At 46.6% G+C, this 26,309-nt stretch overlaps 1 protein-coding gene and 1 non-coding gene across 5 annotated transcripts in view; one reads left to right on the top strand and one right to left on the bottom strand.

Annotated features, from left to right (window-relative positions):
• Positions 1 to 23,822, bottom strand: part of PACSIN2 (protein kinase C and casein kinase substrate in neurons 2) — a 117,224-nt gene extending 93,402 nt beyond the window's left edge. For 3 of the 4 annotated variants that reach the window (XM_024992038.2, XM_005207423.5, XM_059886641.1), the window contains exon 1: positions 23,687 to 23,822. The gene's annotated coding sequence lies outside the window, so the exon portion shown is untranslated. The remainder of the gene's footprint in view (positions 1 to 23,686) is intronic. The other variant, NM_001046468.1, reaches the window with a different exon arrangement.
• Positions 23,823 to 25,813: 1,991 nt separating this feature from the next.
• On the top strand, positions 25,814 to 25,886 carry TRNAG-GCC (transfer RNA glycine (anticodon GCC)). Its single transcript has one exon. It is a non-coding gene; the product is annotated as a tRNA-Gly (tRNA).
• The last annotated feature ends 423 nt before the right edge of the window (positions 25,887 to 26,309 follow it).

The raw sequence follows: 26,309 nt of genomic DNA on the forward strand, positions 1-26,309 counted from the left end.
CCTCTCCCCTTTCCAGCCATGCTACCACCAGGCCAGCTCCAACCCACCTGAGATCTCACACCCCAACTGCTCGTTCACACCACATGTTCATCAGGGCGTGGCAAGGCCCGGCACTGTTCTGAGAGGACAGAGTAGTAAACAGGTCATGGCCTGGGTGATGGTCTACTAGAGAGGGATGGAGGCCCATGTGGGAGCACCTCAGACATACAACAGACAGCAGGACAGGAAGCAAATTTAGACTGAGGAGTAAGGGAAAGCACAGAGAGGAGGCGGCTTTGGTGCTATAACTGGAAGGAAGTGGGAACCACAAGAGCAAAGACCCTAAGAAGGAGCAGTTGCTATTGGATCAAAGATTTGCCTCTCTACATCCAAACCCTTTTCTATCCATTTCAGAAAACTTTCCTGAAACCCAGGTCTGATCTTATTCTACTCTTCTGATTTAAAAACTTCATTGATTCCCAACGCCTATAAAGTCCCTAAATTTCTAATGAATTTTACTGTATGGAAATTATACAGACCTCTACACATAGAGATACAGACATCTCCACTGCCTCCATGAATCTTCCCCTGACTACCATCTGCTGGCTGCATCCAAGGCACTGTCCCCTCATACCACCCTGACTGTAGAGTCTACCACTCCCCACACTTGATTAAGAAGACATTTCCCATGGCTGGGGCATGTCCACATCTCTGCCCCACCAACAGACCAGGACAGAGCCATGCATCTCACAGCACTGAGATGGACACAGGATAGACATCACCACTGACGCCCCAGCGCAGAGCTGTGTGTGAGCAGAGACCACATGCTCACATCCCCAGCTGTCCTAACTGTTCTCTGCAGCTGGACACTGAGAGAAGAGGCTAAGGAGCTCACTTACCAGCCCCATGTAACAGGGGAAAGACCAAGACAGACCTGGCTTCAAACCTTGGCTCTGCACTTGCTAGAGGCATAATACTGAATGAATATCTTAGTTACTTCTGAACAGGTTTCCTTTATGTATATAAAGGAGACAATAGTATTAGCCTGGAAGCACTGTGGTGAGGGCTGGATATAAGGCATATGAAGTACCTCCCATCTGGCAGGTGTTGGAACATTGATCTCTACTGTCAACATTCAAGCTGGTTAGCTCTCCATGGAGGAGAATTCTATCTCAAGCCCCTAGACAACACCCCTAAACACAGCTGGCTCTTCCCCTTAGGGACATCCCTGGCCACCCACCACGGTGGTTCAAGACCGCCCACTCTGAGTTCAGGAGGAAAGACTGCACACACTGGCACCATGTTCTGAAGTCAGACGTGTGCTGAGCAGGGATGGACTGTCACCAAATAAAACTGAAACCCATGTTCATAAAGATATAATTCAACCTTCTGTTCCTCTTACTTCCTTTCCCCCCACCACACACACCATTAAGAAAGTAGACAGGAGAAACTGATTAATCCTGCCTCTTAGTAATTAAAGCAAAAAAATACATTATGCAATGAACTGAAACTAATTCAAAAGTTCATATCTCAACAACCCAGGGGAGTCCAGCTTCAGAGTCCATCAGCCAAAAGTCTAAAAGTCCTTGAACTAAAGCAGCTTAGGGGTAAAACTCACAGTCACGGGCATGTGGACTACAGTGAAATGCAGCAGAACACCTCTAAGCAGCTCTCTGTACTTAAACACAGTCAACATTTCTTGCCAAACTTCTTTCTCCTTCAGAAAGAGACATCAGATTAAACTTGATCCATTCTAATCAATCCATGCTGGCCCCAACATTGCCAAGAAAATTTCAAAAATTATTTATTGAGTTTACTACAAAAATTACAATGGCATCACACCCATTTGTGAAAATATAGAAACTTAAATTTATGATCTAAAAGATGGTCAAATTTATGATCTAAAAGATGGGTTTTCCAGGTGTTGCTAGTTGTACAGAATCCACTTGCCAATGCAAGAGATGCAACAGACACAAGTTCAATCCCTGGGTCGAGAAGATCCCCTGGAGGAGGGCATGACAACCCACTCCAGTATTCTTGCCTGGAGAATTCCATGGACAGAGGAGCCTGGCAGGCTACAGTCCATAGGGTTGCAAAGACTTGGACACGACTGAAGCGACAGCACACACAAGCACAGCAAGCACTTAAAAGATGGTCAAAGAAATAGTATATGCATTTTTAACACAACAGAAGAACTCATTCTCAGAGAAGGGGGAAAAAGATCTATGTAAGCCTCATTCAGGATTGAAAGGAATCACTGAATAATGCTTTTTAAATGCATCAACATCATTTCCCCCATGAAGGCTGCCCTGGGCACTTGCAGTGATGGATGATGACAAACTAACAGGCCTGAGACCTGAGGGTCCTCATATCATTCATGTCACATTCATTCATTCCACAAATGTTTGCCTTCTATTATATGCCATTACCAAGCTGGTGGTGGTGGTGGTTTAGTCACTAAGTCATGTCTAACTCTTGTGACCTGATGGTCTGCAGCCTGCCAGGCTCCTCTGTCCAAAGGATTTCCCAGGTTAAGAATACTGGGGTGTGTGCCAATTGCCATTTTCCAAGAGATATTCCCTACATACGGATCAAACCCACATCTCCTACCCTGCAGGTGGTCTCTTGCATTGCAGGTGGATTCTTTACCAATTACCAAGCTAAGAACAGTGAATTCCAAGGTACAAGGCAGTCCCTGCCCTCCACCTCACCTGGCCCAGTGGGAAACCAGCAGACAGTAGGCCAATCACACCAGACCTGAGACACACTGGTACAAGTGTGCACCTTGCACTCTGCAGGCCCAGGGACAGGACGCCTTAAGTCGAGGAGAAGGGGGTAAAACTAGAACTGGGTTTTGAAGGATAAGTAGGAGTTCAGCAGGCTCAGATGGGAAGAAAGAGCATCTACAGCCAATGTAACAGGGTTTGTGGAAGATACAGGTGAGGAGGGAAACCCGCAAAAGTTCAGTGTGGCAAGAGATGAGGGTGAAGAGGTAAGCAGGGGCCAGATTACAAGTTTGGAGTTTATTGGGAGCCACTAAAGAATCTTAATCTGATCAAATGGTTCAACTGCTCCCCACTGCTGATAAGGAAATGAAGACTTAGAAGAGAGAGCCCCATAAACCACTATCTCTATTTTGTTTCATGAGAGTTAATGATCAATGTTAAATGAAATCCCTTCTCCAACACTGAATAATGGAAAGCACAGCCAAAAGACTTCTGACATCTGGTCTTCTCTGTACCTTCGTTTCCTCATCTGTAAAATGTAGCCACCCCATAGCACTGTTGTGAGGACTAAATGGATAATACAGGAAAAGGGCTTAGAGCAGAGGAAAGGCTCCACTGCTTCCAGGTGCTGGTGATGTACTAACTGTGCTAGTACTAGTGCGACCAGCAGTGTATGAGCCAAGAGAACTCCACACAGGTCAAAAAGCAGACACAAATTTTACTGCCCCTATGAAGCTGCTGGGTAGTGGTACAAAAGTGGGGGCCTCTCGGACCGCTGTGTGACTGAAGAGAAAAGAAGAATGAATACCCATTCCCTCACAGACAGTCATAAAGCTGGGCTGAGGGGGGACCAGGAGCCCAGAATGGGGCCATGTTTCCTCAGGCTGATGACAGGTCACACTGCTGCCAGGCCACACAGATGAGAATGCCCCCCCGCCGCCCCCCTCCCCCCAATCCCACCCCCCGACTTCCTCAATGGCAGCCACACCCCCAGCCTGGGCACATCCCCACCCACCCAGGCACAGAAGGCATATTGTCCCTGCACCTCCCTGTACCTGGCAGGCCTCCACAGTCACCTCTGGAAAAGAGGCATTGCCTGGAACCCACTCACCAGGAAGATCTTTCAAGCTTTGCGCCCAGACCTCTGGAAGGCCCAGAGTTGAGGACGAGACCACACAGGATCACGGCAGGCATCTCTCAGCCCCTTACTCACACACTGCCCAGCGACAGCACCTCTGCCATCAAGGGGCTTAAGACACACACAAAATAAAGAGAAAGCCAGACTATGTGAAAACTGATGAGAACAGGAAACAGTCATGAAAGGGACTAGGTTTGTGTGCCTAGAACCCAAACTCCCAGATTTTTGGATTTCACTGACTAAAAACTAACCCCCCGCAAAATTTGGAGGAATTTTCAACAAGTAGTACTAAAACAACTGGACATCCATGGGCAAAAAAATAAACTTCATCCATACCTTATTCCATACACAAAAAAATACTCAAAATGGATCATAGACTTGAATGTAAAAACTAAAACTACAAAACCTCTATAAGAAAACATGTGACCTTGGTTAAGCAAAGATTTCAGCTATGACACCAACCAAAAATGCACAAACCATAGAAGAACAGACTTTATTAATTTTTTTTAAACTTCTGCTCTTCAAAAAACACCGCCAAGAGAATGAAGACAAGACAAGCTACAGATTGAGACAAAATATTTGTAAATCATAAATTTCACAAGGACTTGTATCTGGAATATACAAAAGAAATCTCAAAACTAATTAATAAAATAAACAACCCAACTTTTTAAATGGGCAAATGATTTGAATAGACAGTTCACCAAGGAAGATATTCAGACAGCAAACAAACACTTGAAAAGATGCTCAACATCACTAGTCATCAGGGAAATGCAAATTAAAACCACAGTGAGACACTACTACAGACCTATTAAAATGGCAAAAATTAAAAAGATGACCATATCATATATTGGCAAGGACATGGAGGCACTGGAACTCTCACTCACTGCTCGTGAGAATGTAGCATGGTACAGCACTTTAGAAATAGAGAATATTTAGGCAGTGTTTTAAAAAGTTAAACCAACACTGCCATCATCAAGGTGTACCACTCTAGTATTTACCCAAGAGCTATGAAAGCATGCCTGGACACAGACGGATACACAAATGTTCATAACAGCTTTATCTGTAATACCCCTAACTACAAACAGCCCAAAGGTCCATCAATAGGTGAATGAGGGACTTTCCTAGTGGCTCTGTAGATAAGAATCCACCTGCCAATGCAGGGATATGGGCTCAATCCCTGCTCTGGGAAAATCCCACGTACCACGGAGCAGCTAAGCCCGTCGGCCACCACTGAGCTCAGGTGCTGCAACTACTGAAGCCTGTGTACCGAGGGCCAGCTCCACAGCGAGAGAGGCCACCACAGTGAGAAGCCCACGCATCACAACGAAAAGGTAGCCCCTGCTCGCCACAACTAGAGAAAGCCTGTGCCAAGCAATGCAGACCCAGAGCAGCCAAAAACAAGTTAAAATTTTAAAAAATAAAGTTATTTTTTTAAGATACTAAAAAATAAAAATAGGTGAACGAATAAACAAAGTGTGGCATATCTATACACTGGATTAAAAAGAATGAAATATTGATATATGTTACGACAGGGATGAATCTCAAAATAATTTATAAAAAGTGTAAGAAGCCAGACTAAAAAAAAAGGATACAGTGTATGATTCCACTTATTTAAATTGTAGAAAGTGCAAGCTAATCTACAGTGACAGAAAGCAGACCAACATCCATCTGGGAGTAGTGAGGGGCAGGCAGAAGGGGCTATAGGGGCTCAGGGAAACTTTGGGGGGTGATAGACATGTTCATTATCTTGCACGTGGTGATGGTTTAACGGACGTGCTCATGTGTCAAACCTCATCACACTATACTTTACATATGTGCAACTGATAGTCCAAGTTATACCAAAATCCTTTATAGACTTTTGGAGGCAAATTACAGAAGGCTGCTAACTTTATTTTGTCAAGTAAGTATACTCTTTAAAACACTACCAGCTCATACCACCACCACCAAAAGAAAAGACATTTTCAGACTAAGAGATACAAAGGTCACAATCTTATACCAAAAGATTCCTGCCCAAGAAAAGACAGTTGCTAACCTTAACACAGAAAAACTACCAAGTCTTTATTTTCCTCTCTTTGTGAGGACACGGTTTCAGACCAGCTCTAGTGACTCTCTGAGCTGGGGACACACTGAAGGCTCCACAGTCCTCGGGCAGGCCCCACGCTCACCTCCATCTCCAACCGGAGGGGCACTTCAGCCCCAGCAGCCCTGGGACGGTCATAGGTACTGGGCAACACCGCGGCTGGGCAAGTGACTGAGACACGGGGTCCCTCCTCTCCCAGAGGACAAGAAGGCACAAGAAGAATGTGCCCGGAAAGGTTCTTGTAAACGCTGCTTTGCTGCTGCTGAAGTGAACTGACTTGTTTCTAGAAGAGCTATTTACCCCCGAGCCAAAGTATCTGTGCTATGCTGCAAGTTAAAGTTCTATACGACAGTATTAAAGTTGTTTACTGAATCTTCCAGGCTAGAGAGGAAATAAAATGTGAGCTCTAAAAAAGACCATGATGTAGACTGGAATCCTTCTGATACTGTGCCAGAATGCTAACAAAATCCCAAAGACCTCCATCAGCTAAGCCCGAGAAGCAGGTTTTGCGTAAATGGCACAGTGCAAGCAGTCCTCCTTTGGTGTGGCTGGATTAATGCTAAGAACAGCTGAGTAGGAAACAGGCCTGATATCGAACCCACCTCCCCAAGTCCCAGCTGTCAGACAGGGAGGGACACCTTCAAGCTCTGCACGTTGCCATAAGCAGCAGAGATGGTGTGGGACAAGCACACTCAATAATTAAGCATGGACTTTGTCATTTACAGAGGTCAAATACACAATGAATCCTGTACCACAAGGACCCCCAGTGTACTTGTGGGGCACCCGAGCCCCATCTACACATACACACCCTGTACACAGCCACCGTTTGGCCACGTCTCAGCCTGAGGTGATGGCACCTCACCACGGTCCACCCTCTGTGGAACACAGCCAGGGAAGAGGCCCAAACATGTCTCGAAATCATGCTGGGGTTACTGGGACAGGGAATTCCAGGGCCTCTGTCCCTGTGCATGGTTGAGAAGGGGAAGCCAAGGAAAGAAGCCACAACAGCTGCCTTGTCCATCCCATCCTGCTCAGAAATCCTACAGGTTCTCTCTTGTCCACCACCCTATCCCCTCATTCCCCAATCTCCATTCTATTGGGCTTTCAAACCTAGACTCCTCCAAACCTGCCTCACCCTTTAGACTGAAAGCTCCACTTAGAATACCTTCTGAACTCTCTCAGGACTGGACTTCTAACAAGCACCCCTTGGTCAGATAACAAAGGGACAACTTCCCCCTCCGAGTCTCAGGGCTTCTCCAAACCCAAAAATCCCAGGAAGAATGGCTGGACACTGCAGCATTTAAGTAGCACTGAGCCAGACCCACAGTCCAGCTGCTCCTCCATGAGATGAGATGGCTATAGAGAAACTTCACCCTGGCACTTAGTCATGTTTCAAAATAACTCCAAAGGTGCAGTTCTGCGTATGACATGAAGCTGCAGCAAGCCGTAGAAGAAAGCTGAGATATGAAGTTATTAAATGCAAATAAGATATGAAGTTATTAAATATTTAAGGAACTAACAGCTGCTAATGCCAGGGCAATGGCAGCTTGCAAATTTCCAGTCAGAATAATGATTCTGTTATGTCAGGAGCTGAGTCAAGAGCACAAACCCTGTTTTATTCCACCCTCTGCAGAGGATACAAAGTTTTTCTCAAAGCAACTTTTCAGGAAGTTAGTCTGTTCATTGGGTAGTGCCTTAAAAAATTGAAACAAGAAAACAACTGTCTCTATATATATATCTGGTAACTCCAAGTGTCTATAACACCCACCATGTAGAGGCCTGAAAGCATGTTCCACTCATGTCTCCATTCTTGAGCAAGACAATTTGATGTGACAGTCAGGTAAAAATTAAATATCTGACTACTAAAGGAACCAGTCAGAGAATGGACATGTCCAGGGCAAAATGGTCACATTAAATTTTTGGTTGCCATTTCTGATGAATTCCACAATCCTAAACTGCACACTGATCATATGATCATAAGCACCACCCTTCCTAGCTATGAGATCTGTCACCTAACCTCTCTTAAGGCCAGTTTTCCACCTCAAAACAAAGTTGTCACAAGAATAAGTATAATCATGCATGGAAAGGTATAGTACTGGCTCAAAATAAGCCTCAATAAATATTAAATCTTCTAAAATCTTTATGACGATGATAACCTCAAAAACCAGTTCAGGAGGGTGAAAGGGAACCGGGAGATTGGCAAAGAGCCTAGCCCTAAGCAGGGGGATGAGGCCTGGAGGCTTCAGCCCCCGAGGCCAGTCTTCCCTCAGTATGGGACACGAGCTGTCTAACCATGTTCTGTCTCCCCCAACTAAAATGTAAGGCCTGGTCTACTGAGTTCCTGCTGTGACCCCCAGAGCCTAGAACTGTGCCTTGCACATTGACAGAAGTTCAACTATTTGTTCAAAACATGAATGGGGACTTAGGAATCTCTTGGAATTGCATGCAAAAAGTGTTTGAGCCCCTTAGTGGGGTGGGAAGGTGGCATGGAATCTATTTTCACAAAATTCTGAAGGAGATCTGAGACCCAAATACAGGTCAAAAATCATAGTGCTGAGTTTCAAGCACATATATCAGAACACTAATGACCAAGGTTAGGTGAGCAGGGCAGTAAAATTACAGAGCAAAATCTAACAAAGAGGAGGGCTCTCCTAGAAGAGAAAAGGCGTCTCAGGGCAGCCCCCATGCAATAGGCAGCTTCACTGGGGGCAGGCCCTAGCCTTTAAGTCCGTGGTTTGGGTTCAGGAATGTATTCTGCAAACTAGAGCCTCAGAGGAGGGAGCAGGAATTCACTGAATTTTATATATATATATATATATATATATATGTATATATAAATGCTGTTCTGTCACGTCCGACTCTTTGTGACCCCATGGGCTGCAACATGCCAGGCTTCTCTGACCATCACCAACTCCCAGAGCTTACTCAAACTCATGTCCATTGAGTCAGTGATGCCATCCAACCATCTTATCCTCTGTCATCCCCTTCACCTCCTGCCTTCAATCTTTCCCAGCATCAGGGTCTTTTCTAAGAGTCGGCTCTTGGCATCAGGTGGCCAAAGGATTGGAGCTTCAGCTTCAGATCAATCCTTCCAATGAATATTCAGGACTGATTTCCTTTAGGATGGACTGGTTAGATCTCCTGGTCCAGGGGACTCTCAAGAGTCTTCTCCAACACCACAGTTCAAAAGCATCAATTCTTCAGCACTCAGCCTTCTTTATGGTCCAACTCTCACATCCATACATGACTACTGGAAAAACCATAGTTATGACTAGACAGACCTTTGTCAGCAAAGTAATGTCTCTGCTTTTTACTATGCTGTCTAGGTTGATCACAGCTTTTCTTCCAAGGAGCCAGTGTCTTTTAATTTCATGGCTGCAGTCACCATCTGCAGTGATACTGGAGCCCAAGAAAATAAAGTCTGTCACTGTTTCCCCATCTATCTACCATGAAGTGATGGGACCAGATGCCATAATCTTCGCTTTTTGAATGTTTAGTTTTAAGCCCAGTGGTCCTTGAGAAGGCATTCAAATGCCAGATATACAAAAGGACATACACGAAGATACAGGGCAAGAAAAGGGCAACAACAGACAGTTACTGAATTCTCCCCACAAAAGGATGCTTTGTTTTAAGACTAACAAGGTCCTGAGATTCCTAAACGATAGTACTTTTTGATTCAATGATTCTGGAAATCAAGATGACAAAAGACTACAATAAATTCAAGCTCTAAAATGAATTGTTATTTTATTAATCATAATCATAGCATCATTTTTATACAGTAACATATAAATATTTTGTGTGTCTGTGTGTCTTTGTGTGTGTACAAGGGCAGTTAAAAAAAAAAACCCATCTACAAAGTACAGCTGGTGGGTACAGTCCTCTGTAACCATCCTCTAACGCCCTGGAGAACCAGGGTCCCTGTTGGGAACCACCAATGCACTGGAGAGAGAACTTTAAGGTGGATCTGGGTCTGAGGAGTTACTAAGCTTCTGTGAGCCTCTTTCCTCACTGCAAAGTCAGAATCAAAAAGTCACATGGCAGGACAGTTGGGAGGCTTAGAGGCACGCAATGGCCACACTAAACAGGGCTCTCAAAGTGCAACACTGTCCCAGGCAAGTACACAACACATACTTATTCATCCTGCCCTCACAACAATCCTCCCATTATGCCCATTTTAGAAGTGAGGTAACTGAGGCACAGAAAGATCAGGAACTTCCCAAGGACCCACAATAAACTGCAGAACTGGGATTCAAGCCCAGGCAATAAACTCGCGACATACACCTGCAGCACAGAACACTGGGCTGGCCCACGACCATTCCTCAGCAGGGCTTGTCCCACTGCTCCAAGAAGGCCCTCCTACAGCAGAGAGCAACCTGAGATGGAAAGTCAGGCCCCCATCAACAGCAGGAGCCTGCAGAGGGACCAGAAGCAGCGCTTCACAGCCTCTGGGTACTGGAATCTTCCACCTCCACCCCAAGGAGGGAAAGCTCCTTCCTCTTACCCACTCCCCAGGAGTTCGGGGCGGGGCAGGGGTACTGACAGAGTTTGCTTCTTGAGAGTGGGCCTCCCCCTCTTCCAGTCACACCACTAACATTAAGCTTTTGTAAGGCAAGGATTTAAAGGTTTGGGGTTTTCTTCCCCCTGCCTTTTTACTTATAAGTTAAGAGGGCATGCTATTTTTAACTATTTCCAAATTTCACAAACCTGCAAGTTCCTAGTGGAAGTTGTAGACAAACTAGCACAGGTCCAAAATAGCAATTCTGGAGATTTGTTCCAATTATGGAAACAAATTTGTCTAGCTTTAAAGGGAGGTAATGAGACAGCCCAGTCCAATCCCAACTAAGCAACTTCAGACTTATACCTGCAAGACCAAGAAAGAAAGAAAGAAATCTAAAAGGCAAAATAACAAAAGTCTGGAATTCACTGTACCAACTACTTCACTCCATTTTCATAAAGGGAGGCATACTGCAGCACTCCAATCATCCAATCAAGTTTTTTTTCCATGACCTCTGCATGGCCAGACTACCAGCTCTGGCCCCACTTCAAGGCCCCTTTTCTGTGAGACTATCAGGTAAGGCCTAACTCTGGGCTCCAGTCACCGGCCCCAGTTCTAAAAAGCAGAAGAAACTTGATGGAACAATGTCAATCTGTCCAACCCAGAATAAAGCTGGGGCTAGGGCTGCTGATGAATCAGGCCTCATGGTTCAAAGGTCCATGTCCTGAAATAGTCACCCCATTCCATTCCGTGCCACACCCTGCCAAGCTGGGGCAGTTGGGCAGAGCTTTCTCAGGAAATAAAACAGGAAATGTGGAAAGGACAAAGGGAAGTTATGACCGTGTACCTCTGGAGCTTAGTGGTTACCATCTAGCTTGGTTGAGAAGCCATAGGAAGCCTTAGGGCTTCCATCCAGCCACTACCAGCATCTTCACCTTACACACAAAGCACAACTCAGCCAGCTGACCAGGCAACAGCCACCAGACATGTTTAGGCATCTGTGGAAACAAGGGCAAAGTACAATTTCCATGTGTGTAATAAAAACACAGACTACCAAGCACAGAACAAAGCATTACTCTAAAATTTGGGTTTACTGACTGAACAAACAGGTGGGAAAGGGAAGCAGGAAGCTAGGCAGCACTAGCTGCACCAATACAGTAACACAGGCCCACAGCACTGGCGTCAAAAACTCACCTGTGCCTGAGAAACAAAGCTCTTGTCATGCTTCTGTGTAGTTGGTGATTATTTCCTCTTATTTCTGCCTTAATATGTAGTGATGTTTTGTTTTGTTGTGAACATCAGACTTTCTTAGCTAGGATAAGAGGAACCAAGAAAAGAGGAGTTTTTGCCCAGGACAAGGCCAGAGAACTAAAGAGGAAACAGCCTCCTTCGGGTACAATAGAGGCGAGCAGCAGGCATCCAGGGGCGGGGACCCAAGGGTGAGGGCTGAGGTCTGGCCACTGCTACCCACCCAGGGCCCTCCTGTCCTTGCTAAGCAATTTTTCCTTTGCAGACCCTGAGAAATGAGCCACCAGGAAAGAAAACAGGACTCCACTCAATCTGTAGGTGAACACCCAAGAACAGTGGAATGTGAAAAGCTAAGCCAATCCACGGTAAGGTACAAGGTGACTTCAGAAGGAAAAAACAAACAAGCCGAAAAGAAAGAAAAGAAAAAGAGTAAACACCAACAGTATGAACATCCCAGTACTTCTCTGGAATGTTTGCCTCTAGTAATGGCAGAGATAGGAATGTCCCTCAGAGCTACACCGGAGAAACGCAAAGGATGGCGAGATCCCCCAGGCTGTCCTGGTGGAGATGACAGCAGCAGAAACAATCTTGCATGGTCTTTCCCAATATGCGTATTATAAGTGAGGAAAAGAAAAGCAGAACAAGTTCTGAGTCAGACCTTGGTTCAGAGCATCATGACAGCTGAATTAATCAAAGAATGCAATCACAAATATTTACCACTAAGGGAATGTAGAACATTAGCTCAGGTGATTAATAAAGAAAGTAGTAAGGACTTTTTCAAAGACTGCTTCTTCCTTATGAAGTAAAATATCTCATTCAAGTAAAATTATATCCAGAAACTTGGGAGGAAATATGACTCATTTAAGAAAACCTCACAAAAGTTTATCTCACATATACTTGAAAGTTCTAAAGGCCAAAGTAATTTAAAAAGGAAAAAAAAAAATCTCTATTTTTCTCTCTTAAAAATCAGAAATATAAACCCAGAAGTGACAGAGCAGGCTTTCAAACAAAACACTCTAAGATGTTCATATCCTTTAATCCAAGAATTCTAGTTCTGGGAATTTATACCCAGGAACTAATTATACAAATGAAAAAAAGAAAAATGAAATTGTCAACTGCAAATGCATCTACAATAAAGCAAAAAAAAAAGTGGAAATAACATAAAATGTTCATTATCAGAGGAATGTTTTAATCCCATTACATCAACAGGCTTACACACCCATTAAAAATCTTTTTAAGAACAATGATAACATGGAAAAATATTTGATAAAATCTTTAAGGGGATCTGAATAACACAACTGTAACAGTGTAGACTGATGAGGAGAGACAGGGACATGTAGCCAGGCAGTGGGTGTGTGCGCTCAGTCATGTCCTATTCTTCACGACTCTATGGACTGTAGTCTGCCAGGCTCCTCTGTCCATGGGATTTTCCTAGCAAGAAATACTGGAGTAGGTTGCCATTTCCTTCTCAGGGGATCTTCCCAACCCAGGAATCAAATCTGCATCTCCTGCATTGCAGGCAGATTCTTTACCACTGGTAAAATTTCAGTTTACCAGGAATCTTTCTCTCCCTCAACACAATGTAGCCAGTGCAGGCTTCAAACTCTCTCCCCTGTCTACAACCCTGGGGACCTTGGGCTCAGCACATGGTCTCACTACCTGCAGTACCCTCATGTTCAAACTGGCAACCTGAGAGTCTCAAGTGTCTGTGAGGACAGACAGGGGCAATACAGCTCTCCAGCCTCTTCTGAAGCTCGGAACAAAGCAGTCAGTTAGTAGGTGCAGCTACTGCTTCTAAGATAACTTTAAACCGCAAAGCATATGGAAAGTAGAACACAAAGAGTTCTTTATTCAAAAGAACTCTATTTTCTATGTTGTGCCTTCAATTTTTAAAAGACCAGAAAGCAAAGAAAGTCTTTTGACATAAAAGTGACTGATATTTACAAGCATAAAAACAAACATCTGCTGTAATTTACCTGCACAGATGACCTTCCTTTGCTGTCACGCCAATGAAATGGAAATGTGACGCTCTTCTGCAATTTTACGCAGTGTAGTGCAAATGGGCGCTTGACAAAATATAATTTCTTCTCCCCTAAGTGAGTGCTTTTTCAATCTCATACAGCACCTTTCAGAAAGCAGCTAGTGGAAGATGAGGCAGGAGCACTCCCACCGAAGCCAGGAGCTCTGAAGTCCCAGCTCAGCTGTTCAAAAGCCTCTCCCTTTATGCCGTATCTCCCCACTGCATACATTAGTGCAAACTCTTGGATTATCTTTATCAAGTTAGTTGTAGGCAGAGATGCTGTCTTAAACAAAAGACTACATAACTTGCCTCTTTTCTGTGTTTCCGAGAGGTGGGGAAGGAAGATTAACTTACAGATTTTTTTCGTATTTGAGGACAAGTGACTCAGAATGCACCTATTCAAGACAGCAGATAAGCGTGGCTTCAGAGTCAGGCCGAGGGCCAGCTCTGCTGGTGACCCTGTGAAGGTCACTTCATCTCTCAGAGCTTTGGTTTACTCTTGTGTAAAGTGGAATTAACTCCATCTGTAGCAAAAACTGAATGAGCGGGAGCGTAAAGCTTCCTGTAGGGTCCCCCATGAGCCCCCACAGCCAGAGGCCTGTCCCAGATGGCAAACAGACTCTGCTCTGCCCTCCTCACTGGCTGCCAGGCTCCTTAATTGATGACACCTTCACTGGTGCAGAGGGCACAATCACTTCATTAATTAAAACATCATCATGTCTCAGCTAAACAGCACCCAGGTAGGCCCGCTCCCTCCTCCAGCAATCAGCCAGGTACAGAACCCACTAATAGCAGGCCTGGAGGTCCACATGGGCTGTGGAGCCTGCTCTGTGGTTCTTCTGAAGATCACAGCTCACACTTGGCACACTTAGTTGGCGACAACATAATTGGATACCATGGAACACAAGCACTGTTTAAAATGTGAAAATGTTCACAAACTATGGCTTGGGTATCACTTTACAATAATAAAGTCTCATGTATTCAGTAGGAAACTTCAAAGCACTAGCCACAGTTTATTCTCTATGTTAAAGACCACCCTGCAGGTTGCAGCAGAGACCCCCATAACTGGGCTCTCTAAGAACTATGGATTCAGGCTGAGGCCCACATGGGGTCCTGGCTGGCCAGCCTCAGGCAAAACCACTGACCCTCCAGACCTCCCTCTTATCCTCCTCTGGAAAATGAAGAGGGGAGCAGACCAACAAGGCTGTTTTGAAAACAAAATGAGGACTATGGGAAGATTCCTGGTAAACTGAAAATGCCTATGCAACCAAGCTGTTTATTTATTTTAATTATAGGGTCAACTTATTGCTTAAATATTAATTTTTAAAGTAAAAAGGCAATGTAACAGTGCGGAAATCAAGAAACTTTCCATTATTCTACAACCTTAACTCTAGTCACTGTATATTGTTTTAATATTTTACACGTGATGAGTGTACCTATTGCTTTACAATTTGCTTTTTCAAGTCTTTATATTTTTCATTACCTGAGTATGAACTATTGTCACCATCAAACAGGGTCCCTTCCACCTCTGAGTCACTAAAGCTAGTCACAACACCAAAGGTCAGGCTTTCTAATAGCCTATGTAATGCTCAACTCGAGCACAGAATCACCAGCCCAGATGGGAACAAGGCCTCTGTGTGGCAGGGCTGCCCTCAAAATCCAGGGAGAGATCACCTTCAGGCCTTCACCCCAACCAAGGGGACAGAATCAGAGAGAAGCTTAGAGGAAGAGAACAGAAAAGACAGGCCTTGTCAGTGGCAGGATGGGAGGGTATTCCAAGCAGGGTTGGAAACCTCATCCACATCAACCACCCCAACAGCATCCCTGTCAAGGAAAGGTCTGAGTATACTGAATAGACTTAGGCTGAGAAAAGAATACTGCATCTTAGGATTTTCAGTAGAACTGGATAGTGTAACATCAGTTTGAGACCTTTAAAGGTGTATTTTCTCTTAATTAGCCAACTCACTCAGTAGGCACTGCACTTCGAGGGATACCAATATTACTGAGTTGGCACCACAGACCAGGCACAGGTGCTGAGCTCAGGGTCTACAGTCCATTCCCACACATTACCCTCCTCAAGTCATATGAGGAGGGGCTGTCAGTAGCCTGGTTTGGGAGATACTGAAGCATTTGGCCAAGGAAATTGCCTAATAGTGGAGCTGGAACTCAAATTCAGGGCCATGTGGCTCTGAAGCCACGCTACCTGCTATATCTACTGCAATATTACTTTTTTTTTTGCAGGAACTGGCAGTGAAAGATACACACTAACTGTGTGGATCTGTGAGCATAAGCCGTATGAAAAGAGAAGCAGGACCCAGGCAGCTGCTGTATTACCAACGTAAATACAGGCAAAGAAATTGAGTCAAGACTGATGCCAATCCCACTGTGGAAGTCCCTCTCATTAGAGATTAGCACTGCTTCCTAAGAATTTCCATGGAAATCCCTGAGCCTCCCGGGACGTAAGTGACTTTTGTTAAAATGAGCCATTTGAAACTCCTTGCCCATCTGCATCCTTGACATCTCACCTGACGTCTCACTCCTGTGCAGAGCCTCAACCTGCTGTGTCTGTTACCCCAAAACAGCTCCTCCATCCTCCAGAAGGAGGTCCAAATCCTTGCCTGGCCTACAAGGCAGGTCACACAAAATGAAGCCCGCCCACCCTCGGGGGCCCCTCTCACACCTCCACATTCTTTACAACTCCATACCTCTGCCTGGGACTCTTCTTCCAGTCATCATCTGCCTGGAGGGTAAAACCACTGCAAGGTCACCTCCCTGAAGGTCAGCTCTCTGCAGTGTCCCGAAGGCAGTCAGCTCCACCCTCCTCTGTCTGCCCTTCCTTTGTACATACTCCCATCTGCTACTGTCACAAAGATGGGATCGCTTCTAAGCTCACCTCCTGACTAACAGTCACCTGAATCTCAGTATCCCAGAACCCTGAGTAGAGCCAAGCATCTAGGGCACTACACACACAGTGGCCAGGAAGGCTCCCTTCAACCCAACCTGCACACTTCCCCTCATCAGGGCACACTCCCTTCAAACAGCTCAGGAAATGAAATTTAAATAAAAAGCAGAACTTTGACACAGCAGCCTAATGGAGTTCCCAGCTCACTACTAACAACTCTGCTACTCTATCAATATTTAAATCACGGACCGGCCCCTGGAAGAAAAGAGCCAACAGATGCAAGTTTCCTGGCCACGGTGTGTGTGCATCATAGCATGCGTGCGCTCAGTTGTGTCCAACTCTTTGTGACCCTGTGGACTGTAACTCGCCAGGCTCCTCTGTCCATGGGATTTTCCAAGCAAGAATACTGGAGCTGGTTGCCATTTCCTTCTCCAGGGGATCTTCCGGACCCAGGTCAGAGGAGGGCCCATAAACACCAGCAGAGTTCACAGCATGCAGTATAGTTAACTGGATGCCACCTCTGTCCAGTGGCAGCTGCCTGGAGTTTACCCTTCATCACCAGCCTTGCCCTCTGACAGCCTCACCTCACCACTGCCTCTTGCAAGCAATTCCCAGGAAGCTGACACATGACATCAGGCTTTATGTTGGACTTCAGTGAGGCTGTGCATGTCTGCCTCAGTCTCTCCAGTATTCTAAAGAAATGCACTATGAAATGAGCAAATAACACTTTTCCACGCCTGGAGAGTTGGCCAGTCTCCTTACAGGTATCAGGCATAACAGAACACATACGTATACTACATTTGAGAGATATGTACTATAGACCATCTTAGTTCCTCCAAGTCTGATTCTTCAACACATCTTCATTATGATGAGTCTTTTCATCAGTAATAAACCACTTAATATCTGTGAGGCTTTAAACTTTAGTATACTTTTGCATACACAACTTCTTTACATAGCTGATACTCTGTACTCTGTTAATAACCTGGAAAAAAAAAAGGTCCCTAAAATATTCAGAATCTGACCAGAGGGCCACAGGAAGCCCTGTGGATAGTCATGGTGATTGGCACAATCCACACCTGACTCTCAAACACCCTCCCCACCCCACCTCTACCCACCCACCCAGTGGCTCTGGGCTTAGGGAGGCGCCTCTCAGGCTGCAGGAAAAGTCTCATCTGTGAGGACATATTTGCCAGAACAAGTCAAATGTTAAGAATTTTCTCTTAACATTTATTTCACAAGTTTCTCAAGTGCCATGCAACTGGAAAGTAATCATTTCAATGTACTCTTTAATCAATAAACATTAAACAAGTATGCTCAAAACACTCAAGTCCTACAAACATTTCCCAGGGAAAAGTATGGCATAAAAAAATAACAAAAACATAATAAGTAACCTTTTGACAGTCAAGAAAGGTGTTTAGTGATCCAAATTCAGACCAAAAAAAAAAAAAAAAACAAAGCAGTCCTTTCAGCAGATGAACAAATATTTCCTCTGTAAGTGACACACTCTGAGATATTTACACTGCCAAACATAACTCATAATGACAACCACCAAGGAAGCTAAACCTAATGGAAAAACCCCAGGCTGGCAATCAGGAGCCCTGACTCTGGTCCTAGGACAGGCTGCTGGCTATGTAATCCTACTAAAGTGGTGGCCAGGCCTGGTACCCCTCTCTCTAGGGGAGAAGAATACTCCTACCCTAAGAAGGAGTATCCATCACCACCCACACTGCTCAGAAATGTTTGTGGGACTAAAAAAAAAAAGAGAGATGAAAATGCTCTGGAGTGTCTTCCATACATACGAGGCATTATTATTATTAGCTCAAAGATGACCAGGAAAATAGGATTATAGAATATCAGAGGTGAGAGGGAGCTTAGAGGTGAGATGATCCAGGAGTTCTTAATCTGGGGTCCAGGCCTCCGATGCTGTCCACAGGTGTGCTTTCTGGGAAGAGGTCTGTACTTGTTATCAGTTTCTCAAACAGTTAAGAACCTCTCAGGCTCTCCTTTTACAAACATGAAAACTGAGACCCTAAGGTATGTGGTTGTCCTGGGCTCAGGACTAGTTAGGAAGAGGTTGGACCAAGCCCAGGGCTCCTTGTCTCCGTCTACACTCTACAATCCCACACTCAAGGGAGGGAAAAAGTCAAATAAATCTCATACAGCCATCAGATCAGATCAGATCAGTTGCTCAGTCATGTCCGACTCTTTGCGACCCCATGAATCACAGCACACCAGGCCTCCCTGTCCATCACCAACTCCCAGAGTTCACTCAGACTCACGTCCATCGAGTCAGTGATGCCATCCAGCCATCTCATCCTCTGTCGTCCCCTTCTCCTCCTGCCCCCAATCCCTCCCAGCATCAGAGTCTTTTCCAATGAGTCAACTCTTCGCATGAGGTGGCCAAAGTACTGGAGTTTCAGCTTTAGCATCATTCCCTCCAAAGAAATCCCAGGGCTGATCTCCTTCAGAATGGACTGGTTGGATCTCCTTGCAGTCCAAGGGACCCTCAAGAGTCTTCTCCAACACCACACTTCAAAAGCATCCATTCTTCGGCGCTCAGCCTTCTTCACGGTCCAACTCTCACATCCATACATGACCACAGGAAAAACCATAGCCTTGACTAGATGAACCTTTGTTGGCAAAGTACTGTCTCTGCTTTTCAATATGCTATCTAGGTTGGTCATAACTTTCCTTCCAAGGAGTAAGCGTCTTTTAATTTCATGGCTGCAGTCACCATCTGCAGTGATTTTGGAGCCCAGAAAAAGAAAGTCTGACACTGTTTCCACTGTTTCCCCATCTATTTCCCATGAAGTGGTGGGACCGGATGCCATGATCTTCATTTTCTGAATGTTGAGCTTTAAGCCAACTTTTTCACTCTCCACTTTCACTTTCATCAAGAGGCTTTTGAGTTCCTCTTCACTTTCTGCCATAAGGGCGGTGTCATCTGCATATCTGAGGTTATTGAGATTTCTCCCGGCAATCTTGATTCCAGCTTGTGTTTCTTCCAGTCCAGCGTTTCTCATGATGTACTCTGCATATAAGTTAAATAAACAGGGTGACAATATACAGCCTTGATGAACTCCTTTTCCTATTTGGAACCAGTCTGTTGTTCCATGTCCAGTTCTAACTGTTGCTTCCTGACCTGCATACAGATTTCTCAAGAGGCAGGTCAGGTGGTCTGGTATTCCCATCTCTTTCAGAATTTGATTGTGATCCACATAGTCAAAGGCTTTGGCATAGTCAATAAAGCAGAAATAGATGTTTTTCTGGAACTCTCTTGCTTTTTCCATGATCCAGCGGATGTTGGCAATTTGATCTCTGGTTCCTCTGCCTTTTCTAAAACCAGCTTGAACATCAGGAAGTTCATGGTTCACATATTGCTGAAGCCTGGCTTGGAGAATTTTGAGCATTACTTTACTAGCGTGTGAGATGAGTGCAATTGTGCAGTAGTTTGAGCATTCTTTGGCATTGCCTTTCTTTGGGATTGGAATGAAAACTGACCTTTTCCAGTCCTGTGGCCACTGCTGAGTTTTCCAAATTTGCTGGCATATTGAATGCAGCACTTTCACAGCATCATCTTCCAGGATTTGGAATAGCTCAACTGGAATTCCATCACCTCCACTAGCTTTGTTCATAGTGATGCTTTCTAAGGCCCACTTGACTTCACATTCTAGGATGTCTGGCTCTAGGTCAGTGATCACACCATCGTGATTATCTGGGTCGTGAAGATCTCTTTTGTACAGTTCTGTGTATTCTTGCCATCTCTTCTTAATATCTTCTGCTTCTCTTAGGTCCATACCATTTCTGTCCTTTATCGAGCCCATCTTTGCATGAAATGTTCCTTTGGTATCTCTGATTTTCTTGAAGAGATCTCTAGTCTTTCCCATTCTGTAGTTTTCCTATATTTCTTTGCATTGATCAGCCATAGAGCACATTAATATTATACAAACCACTGCATATGTTCTTTCTAAAGTTACAGCAAAATTTCCCTCCTTTCATTGTCCTAAGGCTTCTTGCTGAGGCCTTTGATCACTGAGACAGCATTTTATTCATTTCTACACTCTCATATCTTGTTCTTTCAGTGCCTAATGTCAGGACACTCTCAAATGACATTTTAATATTGAAACTAAAGCTTTTATTCTAGGAAACAAGAAAACTAGAATCCATGATGTTCAGTTTTACCAAGCAAACAGATAAACATACAATCATGGGAATAAATGCAAGATAATATATTAAAGTAAGGCATTTTTGTCATGTTGTGTCTTTAATCAAAATACTAAAGCTTGTTCTCTTTGATGGCCATTGTCCCTGAAATAGTTACCTTTGGAACTACATGCATGCCAGGAATGTTGCATTGCACAGAATGCTTTGAGTTCTTCTTTAAAGATCATCTCCAGTTGGCAGAGCACAATCGTTTGAATACAAAAATCTGAAGGAATTCCTACACAGCCATCCCAGGGACAGAACTGAGCCCATCAGCAACCAGGTTTCAGGCACTGACATGCCTTCAGGTATGTGAAAGATCCCAGCCAGGGCCATAAAGAAAGGTCTCTATGGATGGAATGCAAACTGACTTCCTAAGGAAGGCACTGCTGTGCTGCCTTCAGGTATGCAGCTGCACTTCCAAACAATCTTAATCGGGAAAAAAAAAAAAAAAAAAACAGTGCCAGCACCATCACTCACATGAATGTGGTCATTACAAAAATAATCTACAGGGTGGCCTTCACAAAGTCACCAGCACAATCCGATGGCAGATAAGGCAGGCCCGAGTCAGATGAGAGGTCCAGGTGAGGGTGGCCAGAAAGCACTTGGTAAAAGCTATCATGATCTCTAAACACAAGCTGCTCTTACCATTATTAAGGAATCTATGTCATCTTTTTGATATTCCATAACATTGTGGAATCAACCGTGACCCAGTCAGAGGAAGGAAACCTGAGCGTGAGGCACTTGTCTGAACAGACTTCCAAGTGGATAAACAAATGAGAAAATTTAAAGACAAATGCCCCTCAGCTCCCACCCCAGAAACTGCCTGGCCATCAGAAATCTGGACTGGGCATCCAGGACTGGGGAAAGCCAGCTATATGTTTCAGCAACAAGCTGTGTTCAAAACCCAGATATTGCTTTTATACATACTTACTTTTAGATTATTTAAATCTTATGACCTATATCTTACATACTTGAGGCTAAAAATAATAAAGTTCCAGTTCCCCAATAGTGTGAGTTAAGAATGACATTTCCATTCAAATGAGTTTTCATTCTTCTCCCAAATAGTGAATTCGGAGTACAGACCTAATCTCTCATCTGTTCTTCTGTGCTTCGTTCCTTTCCCACGTAATAAATATCATCAGCCTCATGGCCAGTTTCTTTAAAGCTCTCAGACGATTGTCAAGAGAAAAACACAGCACAGAAAAGTTTTTGATGTAGTGGTCTCATATCTCAACCAACATAACCTCACCAAGGAGATTGTGAAACTTTAGAATTAAGTGCACACAGATTATTGTTTCCCACATGACTCAAGAGGAATCCCAGTTGTAGTGGCTCCCCTTCAATGACTTTATGGGGAGGCTGCTGGCAGGCTGGTGATTCAAGTGGAATAAGAAATTTCAGGCAGGAAAGGGAAGGCCGGCATTCAACAGGGACCACCTGGTTGGTTCCCTTGCCCGGGGCTCCAACCTACCCATCCTTCAGCATATTGGGAATACTGGGGACCAAGGAACCGCAGAGAAAGGAAAAAACTGGTGTGAGCTCACCGCTTGCAGCCCAGGTTTAAAATCTCTGAGCTGGCCTCCTGATTTTCATCAAGACAGCCAGGGAGTGTTTGGTAAACAGTGTAATGAGTAGCCGTGGAGACTCAGAGTAGCCAACCCTTCTTAACCACAGAAATACAGAACAACTGGGGTAAAAGAGAGAAAGGGAAGACCCAGGAATGGTGCACAGACCCCACCTGAAGGCCATCTTCCCTCAGGCGCCTAACCCTCGAAGGCTCAGCTGTGTGGGACCCGAGGAGACAGAGCTCGCTTCCCCTGACCAACTCCGTCTGAAAAGAAAGCCAACCTCCTCCGGTGGAAGCTGAAACTTAAAGAGCCGCTGAAACGGAGCGGCAGAAATCACTACTACCTCTCCAATCCCAGGCCTCTCCGGATGCCCCAACCCCAGAGGAGGGAGGGAGCTCCCGTTTCTAAAAAGTACTATCAGGGAAGACTCCTTGGGCCAACGGGGCAAACACCCCCAGCCTCTCTCCTGCCTGTCCCCCAGCCCTAGGACCTGCTCACAAGGAAGGGCTTGCACCCCACGCCGCCCCTCCGCCCACCCCATGTAGAGCCGGGTGAGGGACAGGGAGGGTGGGGAGGAAGGAAATGGAGGACGGTCTTCAAAGCGCCCCGAACCAGCGTATCCGCATAAGTGTCCCGCCTGCTCTGGCCGCCCCTCCCCTCCAGGACACCCGAGGACCGACCGGGCCCTGCCTAAGTGACGCCGACCAGCCCGCCGCCTCCTCCTGCGCTCCCCACCGCCCCCCGCCCGAGGGAACCCCCGCACCCCTCGGCATCCCCGCCTCCCCTCGCTAAGTCCCTCAGAGTCTTCCGTCCCTCTACGGCAGCAGCGCTTTGACCTCCACGGGTCCCGCTCCGCAACTTCTGTCTCAGCCGAGCCGAGGAGGACTCGTCCGCTCCCCTGTGGCGCCCCCGCTCCCAGCCCAGACCCCGCACCCCACCTCGAAACCCGGCCCCCGCGCGCCCTCCGGAGGCCCCTCTACGTCCCCTCCGGCGCTCCCCTCGGCCCCCGGACGCCGCTCAACACCGGCCCCCCACCCCCTCTCCCTCAGCGACTCGACCCCGGACGCCCCTCAACACCGCTCCCCCACCCCCAGCTCCCTCAGCGACTCGCCCCCGGACGCCCTTCAACACCCCTACCCCGCCCCCGGCTCCCTCAGCTACAGGAAGTTCGCGCGCGGGCGACGCGGCCCCAGAGGCTGCCCATAGGCGCGGAACGCGGCCGCGGCCTGACAGGGCGCGGGCCCGGCTGCCAACAAGCACCCCGCGTCCGTCCGCCCCACCCCCACACCCCGCGGAGCCCCAACCGTTGCGGCGCGTCCCTCACCTGGGGCGCCGCTCGTCTCCCGGCACTCTGCGCGCCCCGCTCCAGCCGCGACTGCTTCTCCAAGCCCCGGCTCCGGCTCCGGCTCCGGCTCCGGCCACAGCTCCCGCCCTCGCTCCAGCCTCGCTGCCCCGGCCCTGCCCTAACCCTGCCGCAGCCGCTCCTGCCGCCAGCCCCGAACGCCCCGCCCCCCGCGCCCGCTGTGCTCTTCCCATTGGCTGCTGAGCGTCGGGCCCCGCCCCCAAGGCACCTTCGGCTCCCCTGAATGGGCCGGAGGAGAGCCGAGGCGGCACGCCCCCTAGCGAGCCAAAGGGACCTCCCCTGGGCCTCATTGGCGACTTCGCCTGTCCATCAAAGGAGGGGGCATGCCTACTTAGCTGATGGGAGGGCGGTTGGGGTCACTTTTCCCCGAGTCGCTCCAAAACTGTGGGTCTGTGAGACTTTCTCCCAGGAGCCAGGAGTGTTTCAGTTTTGCGGGCGCGCCGAGATGGGGGCCGAGGGAGGGTGGGCACCGCGCTTAATGGGAATTCAGGGAAGGTAGTCTTTCTGAAAGTTTCCTTTCCAACGGCACTCACAGACGCGTGTCATCAGGGCTTCTTAGATTCATAGATTCACTTGAGCCGGCTTAGTTTTTAAAAGCAGGACAGAGAGCGGTGTGTGGTCCCGCGCGCGTGTACAGAGCTTACGAGAAGGTTTGGGGATCCCAGGCCAAGTAACTTCCTAGGGGGGCAACGACCCGGGGTAAACAGTAAATAAACGGCAGAAGCAGGGTCAGCCGTATCCCAGGCCTACCCCAGGCCTGTACTGGTTCCAAGTCAACCGCCTTGAAATTCAGCCGGACGATGGTGCTGCAATATGGAAAAACGCTTAAACTAAAATGTTAAAAGGAAAAGCCGGATAGGAAATGGCGGGGACTCTTAAAACTGCTACTGTGTTTGCACAAGGACTAGAAGAGAAGTGGATAGAAAGAGTGGGTTTTTTCCCCTTTCTAAAGTATTTGTTCCGTTGCAATGTGCTTGTGATAATAATCATTGAGAAAGAGGGAAAGAAAGGCCACCACCATGCTGTGCCAGATCCAGCTACTGTCAAGAAGTCCCGACCATTCTCCAGGACTCAGCCCACAGGGGCCACTCTGCCACCCAGAATACCTCTGGATCGTGTGTACAGAACCCAGTCATCACCTGAGGTCTCCCAGGCCTCTGAGATCTGGGTAAATTGTGATTTGCACCGCTTTTCCTGTGAGGATCCAGTGTCATTGCCATGGTTTCTGAACAAGTCCCCATTACCCCTCCGTCCAGCCTCCTGCTCTTTCCCAACGTGCCCGCTGGTCCTTGCCATCATCCCGTCTCCAACTGCACACACTCACACAGTCCTCCATCTCACCAAGCACTGGGGAGGCCAGCAGGGGTTCCTGCAGCCCAGACCCCACAGGAGGCATCAAGCCTGGCACTGCTTGGCAACACAAGACACCTGTTGAGCCCTTTTGGCCTCTTGACCCTGAGGCCACTACCTGGCCACCTGACCAAGACAGGCCTCTGGCCTCTGGCTCCCTTCTCTTCTCTCTCCTTTCTTCTAAAGACAAAAACAAAATTCCTATCATTTCTTTCCCCAGCAGTTTGACGCTGATCAGCTCTTTGAGTCTCACCTCTGTCCCTACAGCTTATCAGAGGATTTTTCCCAAGAGAGCTTCCCTTTCCATGCTGTGAGCATTCCAACTCTGACCCCCACAGAAATTTCACAATGTTGCATCCAGCCCCCTACTATCAGATCCAAACAGCGCTGAAGCTCCATCCTGCCTCTGCTCCTTGAGCAAGTCACTGCCATTCTCTGTACCTCTGTGTCTCAGTTTTTAGCATGTGGGCGATGACAGGGCCCACACAGGGTGAGCAGTAAATGGGGCAAATCAGGTGAAAGTGAGGGGAGCCACTCTGGATGTGCAGGTGTGGGTGCTTGATATCTGATCAGTTAATGTAGTTGCGCTCTGTCATTGTCATTTGGCTCCCCCTTCTCGAAAAACATGCTCATTACCTAAGTCTAGGGCAAAGGCTGACGGGTCCTTTATTAGCCATTTCCCACTAAACAACTGGGATAAACGGGCAGCCCAAGTTAAAACATACTTTCACAGGGACTTCCCTGGTGGTTCAGTGGCTAAGACTTCGCACTGCCAATGCAGGGGACCCAGGTTCAATCCCTGGTCGGGGAATTAAATCCCACATGTTGCCACTAAGATCCGGTGCAGTCAAATAAATGGTGCTCAGTCGCTACAGTCGTGTCTGACTCTTCTCGACCCCATGGACTGTAGCCCACCAGGATCCTCTGTCCATTGGATTCTCCAGGCAAGAATACTGGAGTGGGTTGCCAAGCCCTTCTCCAGAGGATCTTCTTGGCCCAGGGATCCAAACTGCATCTCTTGCGTCCCCTGCATTGGCAGATGGATTCCCTACCACTGTGCCCAATCAAATGAATAAAATAATTTTAAAAATAGTTTCACAGAGAATAAAACAGTTTCCAAAAAAATTAAAATATCCAGATACAGTTATTGTACAGTGGTACAGGTACATCTTCCAAGAAAAAAAATTCAAAATCTGTTATAGATACTTATTTGATTGATAATTACAATGTTTAG

This window comes from Bos taurus, chromosome 5 (assembly GCF_002263795.3).
Source record: "Bos taurus isolate L1 Dominette 01449 registration number 42190680 breed Hereford chromosome 5, ARS-UCD2.0, whole genome shotgun sequence".
Classification (NCBI taxonomy): domain Eukaryota; kingdom Metazoa; phylum Chordata; class Mammalia; order Artiodactyla; family Bovidae; genus Bos; species Bos taurus.